The following is a 20,710-nucleotide window of genomic DNA, read 5'->3' on the forward strand; positions in this document are numbered from 1 at the left end:
TCCCCTGAGGAGCCGGTGTTGGTCTCTTGCATGCAATGTTTAGACTTACCCTATCCGCCCCGTCCCCAGAAACAACAATTACAAATCTCACAAAAGTTTTGTTAATCTCAAAAGTTACCATCAAGATGTAACCTCTCCTTGGATGGAAGTGTGTGCAATGGTTGGTTTAAAAAAAAAAGTGTTTGTGTTTGTTGAAATGGAATACATACAATGTTTTGTGTATCACTTTGAGCAGAATTAACAATTGAAGATTTTTTTAAAAAGCCTATCTTTTCAACCGTGAACGGGGGCAAGTGGGTCCAGAGGTCATCCAGCTGTTCTTGGACTGTGGGGGTGTCTGTATTTTCAGAACCTGATGACACACAATACCAAATTTATTCATACATTATAAATACTCAATTGTGAATTAATATTTTATTATTCAAAGGAAGTAGTTAAGACAGCAGATTGTATTATCAGGTCTGTGTCCACTGTGATAGGGGGAAAAAACAAACCCATACCTTGTCGACTGGAGAAGGAGTTGTGGGTGCGTTATCCATCATCCACAGCCGGCTTGGTTGACGGAGGTCTTTGAGGTACCCCATGGTCGGAAGTGGTTGGGCTAAGTGGGGCAGGATCTGCAAGGTCGAGACTTGTCCAACGCACTTTCTGAGTGGCATCTTTGAAGCAGTGGTCTTCCTTGTCTCACTTGGTCCTGCAATATACAATAGCCTGTACAACAATAACTCACAAAATAACACAATTGTAACACTAATATGCAACTGTTAGTGATCTGAACTAAATTAATTTGCTAACTTAACTGTCCCTAGACCAGCATAAAAAGCTAAACTATACAAACTAAATACTCTACTATAAACCTAATCTACTCTTAACCTAACCTAAATATAAATGTGCAAAAAATATGAAAAGTTAGCTTAGTCTCTCTTGAAGATGCTGGACACAGGAAACCTGGAAAAATCAGAAAATGCAGTGACTTCTATACTATATATTGAGGACCACACGCTGAAAAATCGGCATAATGTGAAATACAACAAACAACAACATGGTGATGGCTTCTCAGGTTTTAGCCTACAAAATAAATAAATACAACATGTTAATGAGACAGCAATACTTAATTGGATGAGAGTTTGACCAAGCGTCAAATTATGAATGAACATTATTGTAACCATTTTTTTTTTACTAGTTACTAGTTTTTGTACTAATAATCTATTTCCCCCCCATTCTCTGATTTAAAAATAAATACATGAATAATACTAATAATATCGATTATCCCAAATACACCGTTCCTTCAGATATTCTTGTATATCACTATACATGACATCACAGAACAGTGGTTGAAAGCTCTTTATGAATAATAATTTCAGTGTTTCTTAACATTACAAAAGCATTTTTTTTAATTGCTTACCTGAAAAGGTGAAGACAAACAACTGAATGCTGAAGGTCAACGAAGAACTGGATACTCAAGTCTCTTAGGTGAAGTAGTGTTTATCTAGAACAGGATGACAACCGTGAGCATTGCAGCAATGTAACAATAATGTGTTATTAATGTTTTAAATAACTGAATTAATGTATCACTTATTCATAAAAATCAGTATGAAGCTGAATATAATCATTTGAATTAAATACACACATAGCACTTCTAGAAACATAGCAAAATTTTCAGCATATGTGCCCCTCTGCATCCTTTATAGATAATATAAATTAGCAGATTTGCAGGGATGAAAAATTACTAATCATCCAGTCAATATTGTATATTATGATATTCACACACACGGTCAACCATGCACAGTAAAATCAGCTACCTACAGCCTGGCAAACAAAGCGCAGGAAAGACTAAACGTTAATTTCAAATTAGCCCCGTGACTACCTGACAGACCATGCGCAGGTCAAACGCGCACGGTGACAGCGGCCGGCCAGCATTTAACGGACACTGATGCTGTGGATATCTATCTATCTATCTATATCTATATCTATCTATCTACATGGATGTCTCTCCTGAGTTTTTGACAGCTGACAGCTTTACTCTCAGGTAAGTCTGCTTTTACTCCGCTTGTCATTAACACTTTTTTTCTGTTAAATTCATCGGGACAAAGTCAGCTTGTTTAACGTGTTTGTCTCAAATTCAAAGTTAAAACGCATGACGTCAGGCGCGGCGCCAACTCGCAAACGCTAACATGCTAGAGCTCTTTGCCTGTTGCTGGGGTACTTTAGACAGCTCGGCTTTTGATTGGTGCATTTCAAATGTAGCGCAAACGTGATTGGTTGTTGTACTGACACTTGACAAAACTGACCGTTTCCAGAAATTTCTCCTCTGGTCCCAGCAGGACATTATTCGGCCGACAACCAGGACCTGCTAATGAAGTTAGGTGAGGCAGGTGTAATGGTGACTGAAGTCGAAGCCCAGAGATTCAGAGGTAACAGCAGTGTAATGGTACGTGACAAAATGTTGAGTGCTAACGTTTTTCACGTTAGCCGCTAGCTAATTCAAAACGGTTACATAGCCCGCCTGCTAACGCAGCTAACGCTTATACAACTTAGTAACTTAAATAACTATGGTCGAATAATATAAAAGGTACATATATTTATAAAAGGAGGCATTTCCTCCAAATATGTTCCTTCTCTCACTCGGGTGAAATCAGCATTATACACAACTGCGGTCCGTTGGTTAAATGTAAAATGGCGCCTTGGGGTAACTTCTTTTCTTAGCTAAAGAAAAACGTTAGCTCACAGGCTAGCCCTACTTTCAAATTCAGTATCAAATGTTATATTCACATATAACAACAACTATAAGTCTGACAGCTTCAGCAGATGAATGAAAGGAGACATTTTCCTACATTTCTATGTATAAATCATTTATGTAGAGTGGCATTTGTGGCGTCGGGAGCAGTTTACAAATGTATTTTTCAATAGTTTTTTCTCTATTCTCTATATGACTATATTCGTGCTTGTTTAACTACCCTGAGATGTTTTTCATGTATAGGGGGCGATGTTGCCCACGGCTCTCGGGCTTAAGCCAACAAATTAATGAAAATGAATAAAATTACACTTATTAAAACGTGTAGTTGTCTTTAAAACACGCTCTAAAACCAACGCATTGTTTGAAATCAGCCTCCCAAAACTTTTAATGTTATCTGCTGCCTCTGTTCCACATTGACATGATTTATTGCTCACCTCAATAATAAACAATTAACTGAAAGGGGTAATAGTAGTGGTAATGTACTTTACATATGTATTTGGGGTGTGGTTTCTGAAATTGCTGCGCTAAATATATCAACAGGAAATGCTAACTGTTGTAGAATTTTAATTTTGCATGTCTAAGGTATTGTATTGTATTGTATCAAAGGTTCTCAATCTGGCTTGAGGGGAATCCCTACTGTCTAAACTCTACCTGGAAGCAAGGCAAGAGGCTCTCACAGAGGATCTACCAGGTACTGTTTTTAAATAATAAAAATAATGCTGCCTAATCTTAAGGACATTGAAATGTGCCTTGTATTTACTTAAGATAAATCTGGTTAAATAATTGAGCATATTCTAATTGCAGTGGACCAAATGCATAGTTTACAGAGTTACAGCTGACCTGTACCTCTCCTTTTGAATCAGAAAAAATGTTGGAAATAGAATAAATGCTGTTTTTTTTAAGTATATCTTATGTCTTGCAGATATCGACTTCAGAGCAACCCTCATCTTTTTGCCACACATCTTCAAGGAGAACATTGAGTGCTTTATTACTCTTGGAAAGGTATGTCTATCCTGCAAGCATCTTTTGTTCACCTCACAACACAAAACATACTTGACAGGACCCCTGATTTAAGGAAACCTTAGATTGTAGGTAGAAAAAAGTTTTTAAAAAACATTTTAAAACAAAACATCTCAAATTAAAGGGATGCTTTATTCACTTCAAATATTTCATTTCATGTTTGAACCCATTATAGTAGCAAAAGATCTGCAAATGCGTATCTCAATCTTTGTGTGTGTAATCAGATTTTTACAAATGGTTGCAAATGTACATCTCAAACGGTTGTACACATTTGCAGATTCTTGTACCATTCACAAATTGAATTGCGCATTTATGAATTTTGTATGCATGTGCAGCTATTTTGCTACTATAATGACTCCATACATACTGTGAGAGGTAAGTAAAGTGATAATTATGCTGTGCTGAATACTGTCTGGATGGTCCCATATAATTGTTAGCTTTCAACCATTATTCAATTGCCCAGTAAATTACTTCTTCGGTACTAACATAAACTGAATTTGAAAACTATATTTTTTTAAATGCTCATTAAATGCTTATCAAGTGCATTTGTGCACAATAATATTTGAAATCTTACATTATGGGGCCTGAACTCCACATCAGAACTGTCACATTCTAATCAGAACCAACAATTTCAGCCATACAATGTCTAAAGAAAGACAGAATATTCAATAAAAGTCAAGCAAGGTAGATAATAAATGTGCTTATTATTCTATATAGTGTAAAATTACATTTTATATTGGAAAGGCTATCATGTTAATCTGATTTGCTTGTCTTTTTTTCTTCTGGTTTTGAATAGTTCCTGCCACTCCACACCCAACTATCCAGTTGACAGATGAAGACTTGAAAATGGCCTTCACTAGGAGAGCTCCGAACGTTGTGAAAGTGGACGGCATCGAGTCACAGCTCAGCAATTGACGAGGGAATGTTTTGGCAAATCATTACATACATTTTGAACATTGATACCTTGTGGATTCTTTGTGGTAAAATGTTGGTTCCTCTGTCACTTTCATGCATAAAGTGTAAAGGTTGATTGAGAATGGACTTTACTAAAACCAGGTGATGAAATGGACTACCGAATATTTGACACTTATTCTGTGGATAACAGTTTTATGTCACACTTCAACATAGTATTTTAAATGTACAAAATTGACAAAATCATGTGAAAATCTTAGATCTTCTGTCATGAGTGTTATTTTAATTTATGCAGTTTTAAGGTTGGTGGAGAATGGACTTGCTTGCAATGGACAATTTTACATTGTTTAGTGTAGATGATATATAGTTGAATACACAGTTTTTTTGACAAAATTCATAGCAAAGCTCAGTAAAAAAGTTTTGGGAAGTTTAACACATAATAGAGCATGAACTGTTTTAATAATCATTTGAGTCACCCTAATAATACAGTGGAGGCAATTCAAATAAAACTTCTTCTGATATAGCTGGGAAGGAATACATGAAAATTCATGAAGATTGGGCACTTCTGGAAAAGTTTTTTATTTTTGGCAGGGTGTTAGATATGGGCCTATGGTTTTCAAAAATCCATGGATACAAGTTGGGGCGGCCCTCCTAGTGGCAGTTATCCATAAAATCCAAAATGGCCCCCGCCGAAAATAACACAAAAAACCCCAAAACATACTTAAGTATGTATTGAAAACAACACAAAAAAATACATACTTAAGTATGTATTGTTTTTTTTGTATTGTATACATTGTATTTTCAATACATTAAACAGGACACACACACTATAATGTATGGCGGAATAGCACTTGGGAGCACTTCGACTCGGCGCAGTAATATCATCACTCCTGAGGGGAGAAGATTTTTCAGGAGTGATGATATTACTGCGCCGAGTCGAAGTGCTCCCAAGTGCTATTCCGCCATACATTATAGTTCTCCTTTTTATCCGCTTTGAAAAGCGCCACGTTTTATTTTGTGTCGCCATACTTGGTCGTTTAACTACTCGTGTAGCTGTATTTAAATAGGGAAAACGTGGAGGAGTTTGGTCGCTTCTAACTGTCCATCTGTTTGGATCCTAATGAATGAACTGGGCTAAGCTAAGTGCTAGCCAAGTGGCGCCGCGCGCCAGGGCGATTGAGTGCACGCATTGGGACGCAAGAGGTCTGTATCAACTCGTCTTACTTGACCGAATAACATGTTTTAATATGAAAAAACGGTGGAGTGTTCATTTAAGGCTCATACTTCTCAGATTTGTCTCATGAAAGTCTCAGATTCATCTCATGTTAGTCTCTTTAATTATCCTTTAAAATAACTGAGACATAATTGAGATCAGGGGCATACAATTTTGAGATCTCCTCTGTTTATCCCACTTCTCAAATATTGCTCAAATGGTTTTCTCAACTCAACCTCCTTTGTCTCAGTGATGTCTTGTCTCTTTTAGCTTATCTCTTCCTCCTAAGGGACCCTTAGGAGAAGTAATTCAGAAACAAATGATCACAGGATGATACGAATATGAGAAGCTTAAATTGATCTCAAGAGATGAGATTGAACAACAGATGAGCAACACATTTTTCCTGACACATCTACTGTTATAACAACTGTTAGCATCATGGTAACTGTAACATGGAGTAACTGTGAAGATATTCTGGCTCGACGGACCATTTATAAATTGCTTCGACATGATGCTAAATCTAGCTCGCTAGAGAGTGCTAGCTCAGACCTAAGACCAGTAGCCGCGAATAAATTAGCAAAATAAAATGACAAACATCGTCCAAATGAAACTCAAATAACTTGCAACTACATTTCACAAAATTTTCGACAGTAGTTTAAAAGTTCAAATATGAAAATGCTAACATTGTAAGGCACAATTGTAACGGTAGTATGCTAGCAAAACACGTCTTCTTACCTCAGACGAAAAGCCAGAGAGGCCGAGTCCCGCCAGCGGACAGGATTTACATCAAGCCAAAACACAAGGAGCCAATCAGATTCACCCCATAACTGTGCTCCAATCCAGTGATTCCCAACGGCTGTACCGCGGCACACAAGTGTGCCGTAACAATAGAGTGCAGTGTATCAGTGAATCTCGCGAATTCACGCGTAATCAAGTGATATAACCGCAAGAGAATCAACATCTCATTAATGACTGGAGACAAATCCAGGGACTCTGTTGTCCAGGGATAACAGAGGGAACGATGGAGACTGGTGAGCCAAAGGAGATGAGAAGACAGAAGGGAGGACACTACTGTATTGTACTGGGGTGTAAAATGAGTTTTACAAAGGCCGAGGACAAAACAGTCCATTTTCACAAACTTCGGAGAGCAGTACTGCTGCGCTGACTGGCGGTGAACTTAGAAACAGCCAGAGCAGCTCCAGGCTTTAGTCTGCTGGTCCGGTGGACCACTAGCTTGCAAAACTCAAAAGTCTTCTGCTCTATGAAATCTTCCTCCAGAAAATGCTAAGTAAAGACGCTGGAGTGTTTTTAATTTCACCGCCGTTATAACCGGAGCTCTATTGAGAGCACAACACTCAGTACAGTACAGCGGCATCAATTCACCGCAGTGACAGACAGGCAGTGAACTGCGGTCAAGTGAGCAGTCATTCGCTTCTCCGTAGTCAAGCCAGCCGTCTCTATATAATGTAGTGCGTCTGTATTGTGATATTTACGGTAAATTCACTGAAACCGCTCCAAGCGAGCTGACATGAAGTATAAACACTTTATTGTCATTCTTTATCACCTTTTTTTCAGTATAAAACTCTTACCAGCAGAGAGGAGATGAAGTATTAACGTTACGTCAACAGTTACATATACAGTAAAATATTACATTATATATTTTTCTAAACATAAAAATTAAATTGTCTGTTTCCAGTCACTAATTTCACTGCAGGTTCATTCTATGGCACCTAAGGTATATTATCACAAAATTACAGGACTTTTCACTGTGGAAATTCATAATAAAATGCATTTGAACATTTACTGTCATTCAAATATTACATTGTATTTTTAAAAATTCATAAAAATTAAACTATCTGTTTCCAGTCACTAATTTCACTGCAGGTCCATTCTACAGGACTGCAGGTATATCCTCACACATTTACAGGAATTTTCACTGTCGAAATTCATAATAAAATGCACTTCAATATTTAGTGTACATTAAAAATATTACATTAAAAATTAATTAAAATTAAACGGTCTGTTTCCAGTCACTAATTTCACTGCAGGTTCATTCTAAGGCACCTAAGGTATATTATCACAAAATTACAGGACTTTTCACTGTGGAAATTCGTAATAAAATGCATTTGAATATTTACTGTACATGAAAAATTTTACATTAAAAAATTAATTAAAATTAAACTGTCTGTTTCCAGTCACTAATTTCACTGCAGGTTCATTCTATGGCACCTAAGGTATATAATCACAGAATTACAGCACTTTTCACTGTGGAAATTCATAATAAAATGCATTTTAATATTTACAGTACAGTAATATATTACATTGTATTAAAAAATTAATTAAAATTAAACTGTCTGTTTCCAGTCACTAATTCCAGTCACTAATCCTTAGGTGCCCTCATTCTATGGCACCTAAGGTATATTATCACAAATTTACAGGGATTTTCACTGTGGAAATTCATAATAAAATGCATTTGAATATTTACTGGAAACAGAGAGTTTAATTTTAATTAATTTTTAATGTAAAATTTTTAATGTACAGCAAATATTCAAATGCATTTTATTATGAATTTCCACAGTGAAAAGTCCTGTAAATGTGTGAGGATATACCTGCAGTCCTGTAGAATGAACCTGAAGTGAAATTAGTGACTGGAAACAGACAGTTTAATTTTAATAATTTTTAAAAAATATAATGTAATATTTTACTGTACAGTAAATATTGAAGTGCTTTTTATTATGAATTTCCAGTGAAAAGTCCTGTAAATGTTTGAGGATATACCTGCAGTCCTTTAGAATGAATTTGCAGTGAAATTTGTGACTGGAAACAGACAGTTTAATTAATTTTTTTATGTAAAATTTTTAATGTACAGTAAATATTGAAGTGCATTTTATTATGAATTTCCACAGTTAAAAGTGCTGTAATTTTGTGCCATAGAATGAACCTGCAGTGAAATTAGTGACTGGAACCAGTCAGTTTAATTTTTATGATTTTTAAAAAAATATAATGTAATATTTTACTGTACAGTAAATATTGAAGTGCATTTTATTCTGAATTTCCACAGTGAAAAGTCCTGTAATTTTGTTAGAATATACCTGAAGTCCTGTAGAATGAACCTGCAGTGAAATTAGTGACTGGAAACAGACAGTTTAATTTTTATGTTTTTAAAAAAATATAATGTAATATTTTACTGTACAGTAAATATTGAAGTGCATTTTATTCTGAATTTCCACAGTGAAAAGTCCTGTAATTTTGTTAGAATATACCTGAAGTCCTGTAGAATGAACCTGCAGTGAAATTAGTGACTGGAAACTGACAGTTTAATTTTTATGTTTTTAAAAAAATATAATGTAATATTTTACTGTACAGTAAATATTGAAGTGCATTTTATTATGAATTTCCACAGTGAAAAGTCCTGTAATTTTGTTAGAATATACCTGAAGTCCTGTAGAATGAACCTGCAGTGAAATTAGTGACTGGAAACAGACAGTTTAATTTTTATGTTTTTAAAAAAATATAATGTAATATTTTACTGTACAGTAAATATTGAAGTGCATTTTATTCTGAATTTCCACAGTGAAAAGTCCTGTAATTTTGTTAGAATATACCTGAAGTCCTGTAGAATGAACCTGCAGTGAAATTAGTGACTGGAAACTGACAGTTTAATTTTTATGTTTTTAAAAAAATATAATGTAATATTTTACTGTACAGTAAATATTGAAGTGCATTTTATTATGAATTTCCACAGTGAAAAGTGCTGTAATTTTGTGATAATATACCTTTGGTGCCTTAGAATGAACCTGCAGTGAATTTAGTGACTGGAAACAGACAGTTTAATTTTAATTAATTTTTAATGTAATATTTTTAATTTACAGTAAATATTGAAGCGCATTTTATTATGAATTTCCACAGTGAAAAGTCCTGTTAATTTGTTAGAATATACCTGAAGTCCTGTAGAATGAGTCTGCAGTGAAATTAGTGACTGGAAACAGTCAACTACAGTTTAATTTTAATTAATTTTAATATATTGTAATATTTTACTGTACAGTCTATATATAAAGGCGTTTTACAAAATAAATTGAACAGTTCTGTGAATATCATGCAATTAATCGTATTTCCATATTTATTTATTTATTCCATATCCTCTCTGCTGGTAACAGTTTTATACTGGAAAAAAAGGTGATAATGAATGACAATAAAGTGTTTATCCTTCATGTCAGCTCGCTTGGAGCGGTTTCAGTGAATTTACCGTAAATATCACAATATGGGAGCACTACATTATATAGAGACGGCTGGCTTGACTACGGAGAAGCAAAAGACGGCTCACTTGACCGCAGTATCGTATTGGAGAAATTAAGCCTCAAAGTTGCATTTTTATCTTTTTTTTAAACAGGAAAAAAGGCCTTATACTTCATTTTTACTGTACAATAACGACACTTTGGTCCATAAGTTCAGACAACGGTTGGTACAGTTGACTTCAGGACCATCCTGGCTACTTCCTCAGTCATTATCAAACATTTTTACTGTATAATTTTGGAGAAATTAAGCCTCAAAGTTGCATTTTTATCTTTTTTTTAAACAGGAAAAAAGGCCATACTTCATTTTTACTGTACAATAACGACACTTTGGTCCATAAATTCAGACTATGGTTGGTACAGTTGACTTCTGGACCATCCTGGCTACTTCCTCAGTCATTATCAAAAAATTTTACTGTATTATTTTGGAGAAATGAAGCCTCAAAGTTTCATTTTTATCTTTTTTTAAACAGGAAAAAAGGCCTTTTACTCAATTTTTACTGTACAATAACGACACTTTGGTCCATAAGGTCAGACAATGGTTGGTACAGTTGACTTCAGGACCATGCTGGCTACTTCCTCAGTCATTATCAAACATTTTTACTGCATCATTTTGGAGAAATTAAGCCTAGAAGTTGTCCTTTTTTGGTTTGTTTTGCACCGGAAAAGCAATCATACTCCATATTTACTGTACAATAACGACACTTTGGTCCATAAGTCCAGACTATGGTTGGTACAGTTGACTTCAGGACCATCCTGGCTACTTCCTCAGTCATTATCAAACATTTTTACTGCATCGTATTGGAGAAATTAAGCCTCAAAGTTGCATTTTTATCTTTTTTTTAAACAGGAAAAAAGGCCTTATACTTCATTTTTACTGTACAATAACGACACTTTGGTCCATAAGTTCAGACAACGGTTGGTACAGTTGACTTCAGGACCATGCTGGCTACTTCCTCAGTCATTATCAAACATTTTTACTGCATCATTCTGGAGAAATTAAGCCTCAAAGTTGCATTTTTATCTTTTTTTTCAAAAAAGGAAAAAAGGCCTAATACTTCATTTTTACTGTACAATAACAACACTTTGGTCCATAAGTTCAGACTATGGTTGGTACAGTTGACTTCTGGACCATCCTGGCTAGTTCCTCAGTTATTATCAAACATTTTTACTGTATTATTTTGGAGAAATTAAGCCTCAAAGTTGTCCTTTTTTGGTTTGTTTTGCACTGGAAAAGCACTCATACTCCATATTTACTGTACAATAACGACACTTTGGTCCATAAGTTCAGACAATGGTTGGTACAGTTGACTTCTGGACCATCCTGGCTACTTCTTCAGTCATTATCAAACATTTTTACTGTATTATTTTGGAGAAATGAAGCCTCAAAGTTGCATTTTTATCTTTTTTTTAAACAGGAAAAAAGGCCTTATACTTCATTTTTACTGTACAATAACGACACTTTGGTCCATAAGTTCAGACAATGGTTGGTACAGTTGACTTCAGGACCATGCTGGCTACTTCCTCAGTTACTTCCAAACATTTTCACTGCATCATTTTGGAAAAATTAAGCCTCAAAGTTGTATCTTATAATTATTTTGGCACCAACAAAGGTCTACTACATACACTAACAGCACTTTAATTAATAAATAAATAAATTAACCAATTACATTTTAATTCGATAGTTCCTTTTTTATTTTTTGCATATAAATTAATAAAAGTGAGTTGGTAACGAGCCAATGTCTCAGCGCATGCGCAAATGAGATTTCCCCTGCAAATGATACGTTCACTGGGCAATTGCACATCTCGACTTGGTTGCAAGAATGGCTGCAAGAAAGTGCACCATTCAAATATTATTAAATGCTACCTGGCTAAAGGACACTGGATTTTTAAAATTCCTATATCTTTTTCAACTTAAATATATTATGTGGGTTAAAAAAAAATATTTGTGCTGTACCGCATACTAGCTAATTGGATAATTAAGCATAAGTGGACAAACAGGTAATTAGCTCGGGTTAACCGAGACACGCGGTTAGCTTACATGCACTTCGTGCACATTATAGGCTATTGCTATTTTAATTTGTGCAAATGCCAGAATAAGCCATTATGTTAAAAGGTTACTGGACAGAGTAATATATGACATTTTACTGTCACAGAACCCCACTACGGTCAGTAGAGCTCCTCAGGTGTCTTTTTTTTTTAAGAAGAAAGAAAAGTGCAGCCACGTTATATTAATATAATTAGTTTTTTTAATCTAATGTACAATATACTTTAATAAAATGTACAATATACTTTATTTTCACAGATAAAATTGAACAAATATTAATACATATCTGTCTTGCTGCTATGTCAGGTGTTACCTCTTGAATAGCATAGTAACGCTATCACGTGGCCAAGCGTTATCATCTCCTAGCCATGCATTACGCATGCAACAATATCATTTACACTTAATTAATATAAAATAATGATAATAATAATAAGATGTCCACAGATTGTTCCGTTGATATCCTGTGGGTCAATTCTGTCCCGGGCCCAGGGTAGGGGGGGGCCCAGAACTGGGCCCTTATTAAATTATGGAATGATTAAAAAAATAAAATGAAATAGGCCTATTTGTGGAAAAAAATGTAATATTTATTTGAGTTAAAAGCTTTTTATTTATTTTCTTCCTAATTGTCCTTGAACTAGTGGTCAAGAAACCCCCCCCCCACCCCCAACACAAAAATGGTTTGGCCACTGATCAAACTTTGATGTTGCCGTTTGATTTGAAGTTCGCTCAAAATGTCCTGTAAACACAAGTCCGGTGCTCAGAAACGGAAAGAAAAGAGAAGACGAGAAGAATAAAATGGAGGCCTTATTTTATGAACAAATATTAAAAAAAAAAAAAAAGGTGGTGACGGTGAAGCTGGGACTAGTAAAGTGAACGTAGAGCAAGGTAAGAAACAGCGCAGCCAATGTTTACAGCCTTGTAACGTAACCTAACAAGCTCGCTCTAATGTTAACGTCCATTAGCTTGTATGAAAGCCTGACACAACACGTTATCTTTGACAGAAACAAAGTTTGGTAGCTCCGTCAGAGAGGATGAGACAGAGAGGGGAGAGATCCAGCAGCTGTCAGGTGACAGAGAGAGTGATGCGGGAGGAGAGGAGGGACAGGCTACCGGTGAGAGAGAGAGAGAGAGTCATTTATAGTTTATTTATTTATTTAGTCAGTTATTTTCCTGCTAGTGTCAGAATTCCAATACATATGAAGAGTGTATTTAGCAACAGCGCATGTGTAGTTTGTTAATCTTAACCATTATTGTCTCTTGTCAAAGAGAGATGTGAGGAGAGGAACAGGAGAGGAGAGGAACAGGAGAGAATGTTTTTGCTTGCAATGTTTTAATTAATATTTAATTTATTTTAAAGAATAAAATAGATACATAAAGCTCATTGCACAAATAGGCTATCTGCAAAAAAGCTTTTTGTAAATCAGGGATATTATACTTGAAAGATGGGAATTAGCCCCTTATTTCAAAATATACACTCATAATCTGCAGGGTAAATAGCTGCACATTTAGTCATGGTTTATAAAGAAAGAGGAGAGGAGAGGAGAGGAACAACAAGAGAAAAGGAGAGATCTGGGCGCGGGGGGGCCCATCTAAGATAATCTCGTCCTGGGCCCAGGCAAGACTGTCAGCTGGCCTGAGTAGGAGTATTACTACCAAATCTTTTGGTTGCTTAGACACAGTCAAGCCTGACATTGCCTTATTGACAGGCAGACTTTAACCACTTTAATCGTTATTTTTTTTTTTTCTGAGTTTCTAAGTTTTTACAGCAGTTACATCTGATGATGCACTGTTGCCATAACCTAACACAATACCTTTTTCTTTTGTTCCCTTTAGTGTCTTTGTCTTCTCCACATTTGGAAAGGTAAGCAACACCCATCATAATATATACTATATATTATGATACATATACTATAATAATATATTACTTTATAAATGTTACTGTTTTCTATTACATGATCATTTTTTTTGGAGTGAGTGGGAATCGCACTTTACATTGCTCAACTGGTGTTGAGCCTTTCACTGTGTGTAATTTATGCACTGACAAATTATTGGGTGATCAATCGATTTGCCTGTCATTTGCTTCAGCACCACACCACTAGACAGCTCCCATTAAGACAGGCACTGAGCCAGTGGGTCATTGCAGAGGTGTTGGGAACCTTTAGTGGGCCTCTGGTTATTTCAGCACCATGGTCAACACCATAGATTTTTTAATGACCAGAGACCTACTGTTATCTTACCATGACAAGTGCCAATTGGCTATTTCAGCACCACAGTTAATGCCCTGGACCAAGTCACACAAAATAAATTCAGACATGACAACACACAAGTGACACTGGGCCTTCTCCCTCGGCCGTTGTCACAAAGCAGTGCCTCACACCCCCTGACTGACAGCTAAGGCAAGACACTTTGTATATTGGGACCAGTCGTCTCTGAAGTCCTTAAGAACGCTCTTAACTGGAAAATGCCATTAGGCCTATACTGCATCTAAAAGGTTTCTAGCCCATTATATGAAGTGATGAAATGACATATTGTCTTCTTGTTTCCAGGACAGAAAACTTGAAAAAAGTGTTGAGGACATTGTTGATGTCATAGACAAACTTCGTGCCTCCAAAAAATTTGATCATGAAACGTTATGGGGTGATGTCTGTAAAGACATCGGAATTACTAATAGCAAGACAAATAGGACAAGGCTAAAAAATGGATATCTTCGACATAAAAAGGTAAAGGTTTCATATTCATCACTTTGACATTCATAAAAGACTGTGAATAAAAATCATTTTCATATGCTTGACTTTATCCTTACGGATGAGAACCTACTTCATCTGATAAGTGTTGCATGTGACTTTCCTGAAGCTCTAATACATTTCTTATAAAGTGCCATGAGGACTGACATCTTGATCTCTCTCTAGAAAACTGTGCCGGCTGGCACAAGTGCAACTAAACCTGCAGTATCACCTAAGGACACGAGTGAGGACACGAGTGAGGACACTGCTGCCCGTCCTCCTTCAATTCCATATGTGACCACAACTTCTGCACAGGTAATACGAGAGCTTGTTCGTTGAATAGTGTGGATACAAAGTGTGGAACAGCCTGGTCTTAAAACGTACCAAAAACAACTTATTAGACATTTAAAGTGGAGCAGTAGAACCACATAAATTAAGTCATCTTCCAAATGATAGAGCAAGACCACTGTAGATAAATCTGACCAGGAATATGGCCTTTGAGTTACTTGTTTCTTATGAAGTGCCATGAGGACTGACATCTTGATCTCCCTCTAGAAAACTGTGCCGGCTGGCGCAAGTGCAGCTAAACCTGGACTATCACCTGAGGACACGAGTGAGGACACTGCTGCCCCTCCTCCTTCAATTCCATATGTGACCACAACTCCTGCACAGGTAACACGAAAGCTTGTTCGTTGATTAGTGTGGATACAAAGTGTGGAACAGCCTGGTCACTGTAGATAAATCTGACCAGGAATATGGCCTTTGAGTTACTTGTTTCTTATGAAGTGCCATGAGGACTGACATCTTGATCTCTCTCTAGAAAACTGTGCCGGCTGGCGCAAGTGCAGCTAAATCTGGACTATCACCTGAGGACACGAGTGAGGACACGAGTGAGGACACTGCTGCCCCTCCTCCTTCAATTCCATATGTGACCACAACTCCTGCACAGGTAACACGAGAGCTTGCTCGTTGATTAGTGTGGATACAAAGTGTGGAACAGCCTGGTCACTGTAGATAAATCTGACCAGGAATATGGCCTTTGAGTTACTTGTTTCTTATAAAGTGCCATGAGGTAGGGCGGGCGATATGGCCTAAAATCAATATCACGATATATTGAGCAGTTCACCTCGATAACGATAAATGAACGATAACTGCGCAAAAAACAATTTGGCCACTAGATGGGGCTGTGGCAGCAGAATTGCTCCACAACTGAACAAGTTTAAAAGGATAAAATAACCTGTGTATTAAAATAATCACTTTGTCACATTCGAGTTGTCAAGTAGCAAGACAGAGCAGAGCTGCTGCTCTTTCTCTTCCTCGACCGGCGGCAGACCTACCTACACACACCCGAAAGACAAAAAACACGTTTCTTTTCTTCTTTTTTTTCAACACCGAATATACCAACATGGACAAAATGATTTTGGTTATCGTCGTTAATTTCGGTATCGGTAATCGCCCAGGCCTACCATGAGGACTGACATCTTTATCTCTCTCTAGAAAACTGTGCCGGCTGGCACAGGTGCAGCTAAACCTGCAGTATCACCTGAGGACACGAGTGAGGACACTGCTGCCCCTCCTCCTTCAATTCCATGTGTGACCACAGCTCCTGCACAGGTAACACGAGAGCTTGTTCATTGATTAGTGTGGATACAAAGTGTGGAACAGCCTGGTCTTAAAAGGCACCAAAAACAATTTGGTCCTTTATATTATTATACATTCAAAGTGAATTGGAATCAATATTCCAGAATAACTTTTAGATCTGAATTGTTTCGTTGTTATTTGCAGATTGAACCAGTCCCTTCTGATGCAGGAAACACATCCGAAGAAGATGAGTTTTTCAAGCATCCACTGCCGCCGCCACCTTGTTTCTTTTTTATTGACCAAAAAGACTGGACAAAGCTGAGGAAGAAACAATTTCTTTATAATTTCAAAACCCTCAACTGGACTTCAGTCATGGCAAAGGGCATTCAAACCATACATCCCCTTTGCAGTTTTGCCTTTAAAAGACACAGGGTGAAATCCATTGGCTCCAGTAGAAGTGGTCCAGTCTTTGTTTGTTCGGGCTGCTGCGTTTTTGATGACTGCCCAGTAGAGGTAGACATAGTAGTCCCAGAGGAGTCATCATTGAAAGCCCTGGTCACGTTCAGGTGAAGTTTTGTTTGCCACCGATGGGATCAGGTGAAAAGACGGCCGGTGCGAGGCAATGAGAGAGATGCCCTGTCCCAGATCCTTGCCACCAAAATGCCCAGGAGTGTCTTCCTTGACAGTATTGAAAAGGTAGATGACATTGTAATGGCATCAGGGTGCAGGGACCAGGTCCCTGCAACTGGTGTCATGAAAACATTGTCATGGAGTGAGAAAAAGAAAAGGAGAAGACATAAAAATGAATTCCTCAGCCTACTTAGGATGCTCAAAGAAGAGGAGGATGACCCTGAAAATAGAGTGCTACAGAAAATCAGCCTACATCCAAAAGGTGTAATGCTCTTTTCTTCCAAAACACTCAATGTCGTCTTTGAAAGATGCAAAGAGGACATTGTTTATATTGACGCAACGGGCAGCATTGTGGTTAAGGGCAAATGCCAGACAGCACCCTTTTATGTATATGAGGTGGTTGTTCGCCACCCATCAAAGGGATCTTCCCCTCTCCCTGTAGCCACATTTGTGACAAGTGACCACACCACAACTTCTATATCATATTTCTTGGGGTCAGTGGTCACTGGACTAATGAAACAGCATGGCTCAAAAGCCAAAACCAGACCGGTCATGTTCATCTGTGATAGTTCAGTGGTCCTTCTACAATCACTCACAATCAATTTCTGTGGAGTAAGTCTGCAGGAACTCCTCACCAGATACTACATGATTGTGAGTGGTCAGGCAAAAGAGGATGCCATCAGCCTTCCAATCATCCATAGATGCCTAAGTCATGTCATGAAAAATGGCAAAGAACTTTGCAAAAAACAGTAAGTGGTATTTTTATGTTAATATGCTTAAAAATTCAGACATAGCTGGTTTATATAATCTCTAATACAGATTTTGCAATTTTCCTTTGTAGTGCCACCAAACATTACAAGTTGGCTATGCATGTTTTTGGATGTATGACCCAAGCATCAACCCTGAGGGAAGTGGATGAACTTGTCCTCAGTACCAATGTGGTATTCTCCAGTTCCCACAGTGGAGACAATGTCAGCAAGCATTTTGAAAACATCCAAATGCTGCTCACAAAGAATAGACCATGTCCTGAGGACTCTTCACTTACAAGCCAGGGCTATGAGGTATCTTTATCTTTACTGCAACTGTTACATTTTTGGTTTGGATATAACTTTTGGGTGTTCCTTACTCAGAAATTTTAAACTTCAGACACATTTGTGTTTTTAATTTCAAGCATTAAGGATAAGTGCTTCGCAATGGAGATAGATAGGTTACAGATAATAAACAGGTGTGAATAGACCCCAACTGAAAATGTATGATACAGGTAGTCTGAAAATAGCAGGCTGCACCTGCCCTGGCTGCACGCTTTAGTATTTCTGAAAAAGTGTTATGTTTTTGTATAAATTTCTTCTAGAACGACGTGGGGCCAACACCCTTTCAACAACACTTCGAGGAAGTGATTGGGAGGGAAAATCTGGACCAAGAGGGTGATGAAAACACGTACTTCAGTCCAACGTTCATCCCTACCTTGATGCGATACTTTCTTCCTCAGGCTGCCCTGTGGTGTGGATTACTCCTAGGTGAGTCCTGTTTAATTGTGATAATTGTTATACTGTAGTTATTTCTTTGATATCTTTAATTTACAAAAAAAAAATCTTCTGCCAGGGGATTTGGGTCGTCATGGAACAGGCCCAGTTTACGACAGCCTGAGCAAAAAGTATAGGAAAGCTGCCAGTAAATCGACACAGGTACAATAAAGCTGAACATCTGTTAAATTAAATGAATGTTACTTGGACATTTCCATGCTGGATATTTTTGATGGAACGTTATCTATATGTCCAACCCTAGAATTACACCCAGGATAACAATACCCAAGGTATTATGGAAAAGAGCCAATGGGATCTCAAACAAATCCGGTTCCAGAGGAAGAAAATGGCAAGGCTTGATGACTTTGTAGACGCATACAAAGTCACTCTCAAGGCCCTCTTGAGGGAGTATGCCGACTCCAAAAGGAGAAAGAAGAAGGTAACAAGTTCATACATTGATCATAAATAAATTACTTTGAATGTATAAATTTGCGATTGTGCACTTCGCTTCCCATTGCTCTCTAAATTTCTAATAAAAGTAACCCCACCAAAATGAAAGGTTTAGAGTACAAATTCATATGAAAGAGCATTTTCCAAGTAACATACTGAATAACTTAGAACGTTTATGATTGTTAATTGTAATGTCATGTTACAAGGAACAATGCAATGATGTGCTAAGGTGATGTTATTAAAATAATTTGACATTGACAGTTATTTTGTTTAACTTTAGACGCATCGGGTGGATGTGGAACGGTGGAAGAGTAGAACCCAAAGAAAAAGAGGGGTTTATGTGTCGAAACTTTCAAAGCCTTTTGTCTTTAAACAAAAGAAGAATGAGATAAGTGTTTTTGAGAAATTTGCCATTAAGTATAAAGTACAGAATAACCTATGGTGTGTCTGTTTATTTTAGGGAAATTGATCAGAAAACATAAAAAAACATCTGAAAATCGTTCTCCATCTCAGGTAATTTATTTGAGGCAAGACGTTATAAAAGCATCTTGTGAGATGATTAATTGCAACTGAATGCAATATGTACTACATTATGTTAACACTGCTACTTCCACCCCTAGAGTCCCCAAGGCAAAATACAACCTCCATCTTCACTGGTCAGTGACACTGCAGAAGATCTCGAATCACAAGTATGACCAATATTCTCTAATATATTTTTAATTAAATTTCATGTTTTGAATTTAATTAACACACTGTCACAAAAATAAATAATTGCTTTTTATGATTGACAGGTCACAAAACTGTGGAAAAAAAGAGACACAGAAGTGGTTATTTCTGTGGTGCCCTCTCAAATTACAGGGCACAACTTTGTAATTCACCACAGTGAGTTCAGAACACTAAGGCCTCACCAGTGGCTTGTAGGCGAGGTAAGTACTTTCATTAAAGTAACCAAACCACTAATCATAAAGACATAAAAACAAGTGAAGCTGCTAACAGCAACGATCACGCCCTTTTAATGTAGCTACCTTTGAAAATTCTTTTTGATTTCATACTCAAAGTATGTGATTTATTATCTTTGGTTTGTTTTGTGTTAGGGCTGAACTATCATATTCTATTCATATTCATATTCTATCATATTCCAAAGAGCCATTTATTCATAGTGTGGCGAGTGTAAAGTGAACTAAAGAAATTAAACCTTATAATTTAAACAGCCAAATTAAGGAAAGAAACTGACAACGCCACCCTGGGAATTTCACCCAGGGAATTAATTTGGGAGCAGCACACAGGTAAGGTTTACTCAAAGGCAGGAGACGTGGTTATGAAAATAGAAATAGTTTTATTATATTTTTTCACAATAATCTTAAAAACGGGGGGGAGAGAGAGCTGGAGCTGACTGTATGGAGAAGGGCTAGTGCAGAGGGGGGAAGAGATCCACCAACAATAAAGAAATCAACTTAAAACACCCGACATACGTGATACACTCTAGTGAAGACCACTCCCAGGACACAGCAAACGACAGAAAAGGGGAGGACACCACCACCCGAGCACGAGCACCACCACCACCAGTCTCCAGCAACTAAAG

The 20,710-nt window shown here is 37.1% G+C and overlaps 3 long non-coding RNA genes across 5 annotated transcripts; 2 read left to right on the forward strand and 1 right to left on the reverse strand.

Annotated features, from left to right (window-relative positions):
* Positions 1 to 510: 510 nt before the first annotated feature.
* LOC131982322 (uncharacterized) lies at positions 511 to 6,936 on the reverse strand. Its single transcript, XR_009395381.1, has 3 exons — positions 6,618 to 6,936; positions 1,406 to 1,489; positions 511 to 1,068 (listed from the first exon to the last, which is right to left on the reverse strand). It is a non-coding gene; the product is annotated as an uncharacterized LOC131982322 (long non-coding RNA).
* Positions 1,977 to 5,394, forward strand: LOC131982320 (uncharacterized). Of its 3 annotated transcripts, XR_009395378.1 has the most exons (5): positions 1,977 to 2,029; positions 2,325 to 2,431; positions 3,344 to 3,428; positions 3,660 to 3,739; positions 4,554 to 5,394. It is a non-coding gene; the product is annotated as an uncharacterized LOC131982320 (long non-coding RNA). The 3 variants fall into 3 exon arrangements; XR_009395377.1 differs by lacking the exon at positions 1,977 to 2,029 and having other exon boundaries at positions 2,037 to 2,431; XR_009395379.1 differs by lacking the exon at positions 1,977 to 2,029 and having other exon boundaries at positions 2,037 to 2,414.
* Positions 6,937 to 19,056: 12,120 nt separating the features above from the next.
* LOC131982318 (uncharacterized) lies at positions 19,057 to 20,224 on the forward strand. Its single transcript, XR_009395375.1, has 4 exons — positions 19,057 to 19,117; positions 19,409 to 19,641; positions 19,749 to 19,817; positions 19,920 to 20,224. It is a non-coding gene; the product is annotated as an uncharacterized LOC131982318 (long non-coding RNA).
* Positions 20,225 to 20,710: the final 486 nt, after the last annotated feature.

Source organism: Centropristis striata, chromosome 12, assembly GCF_030273125.1.
Source record: "Centropristis striata isolate RG_2023a ecotype Rhode Island chromosome 12, C.striata_1.0, whole genome shotgun sequence".
Lineage (NCBI taxonomy): Eukaryota > Metazoa > Chordata > Actinopteri > Perciformes > Serranidae > Centropristis > Centropristis striata.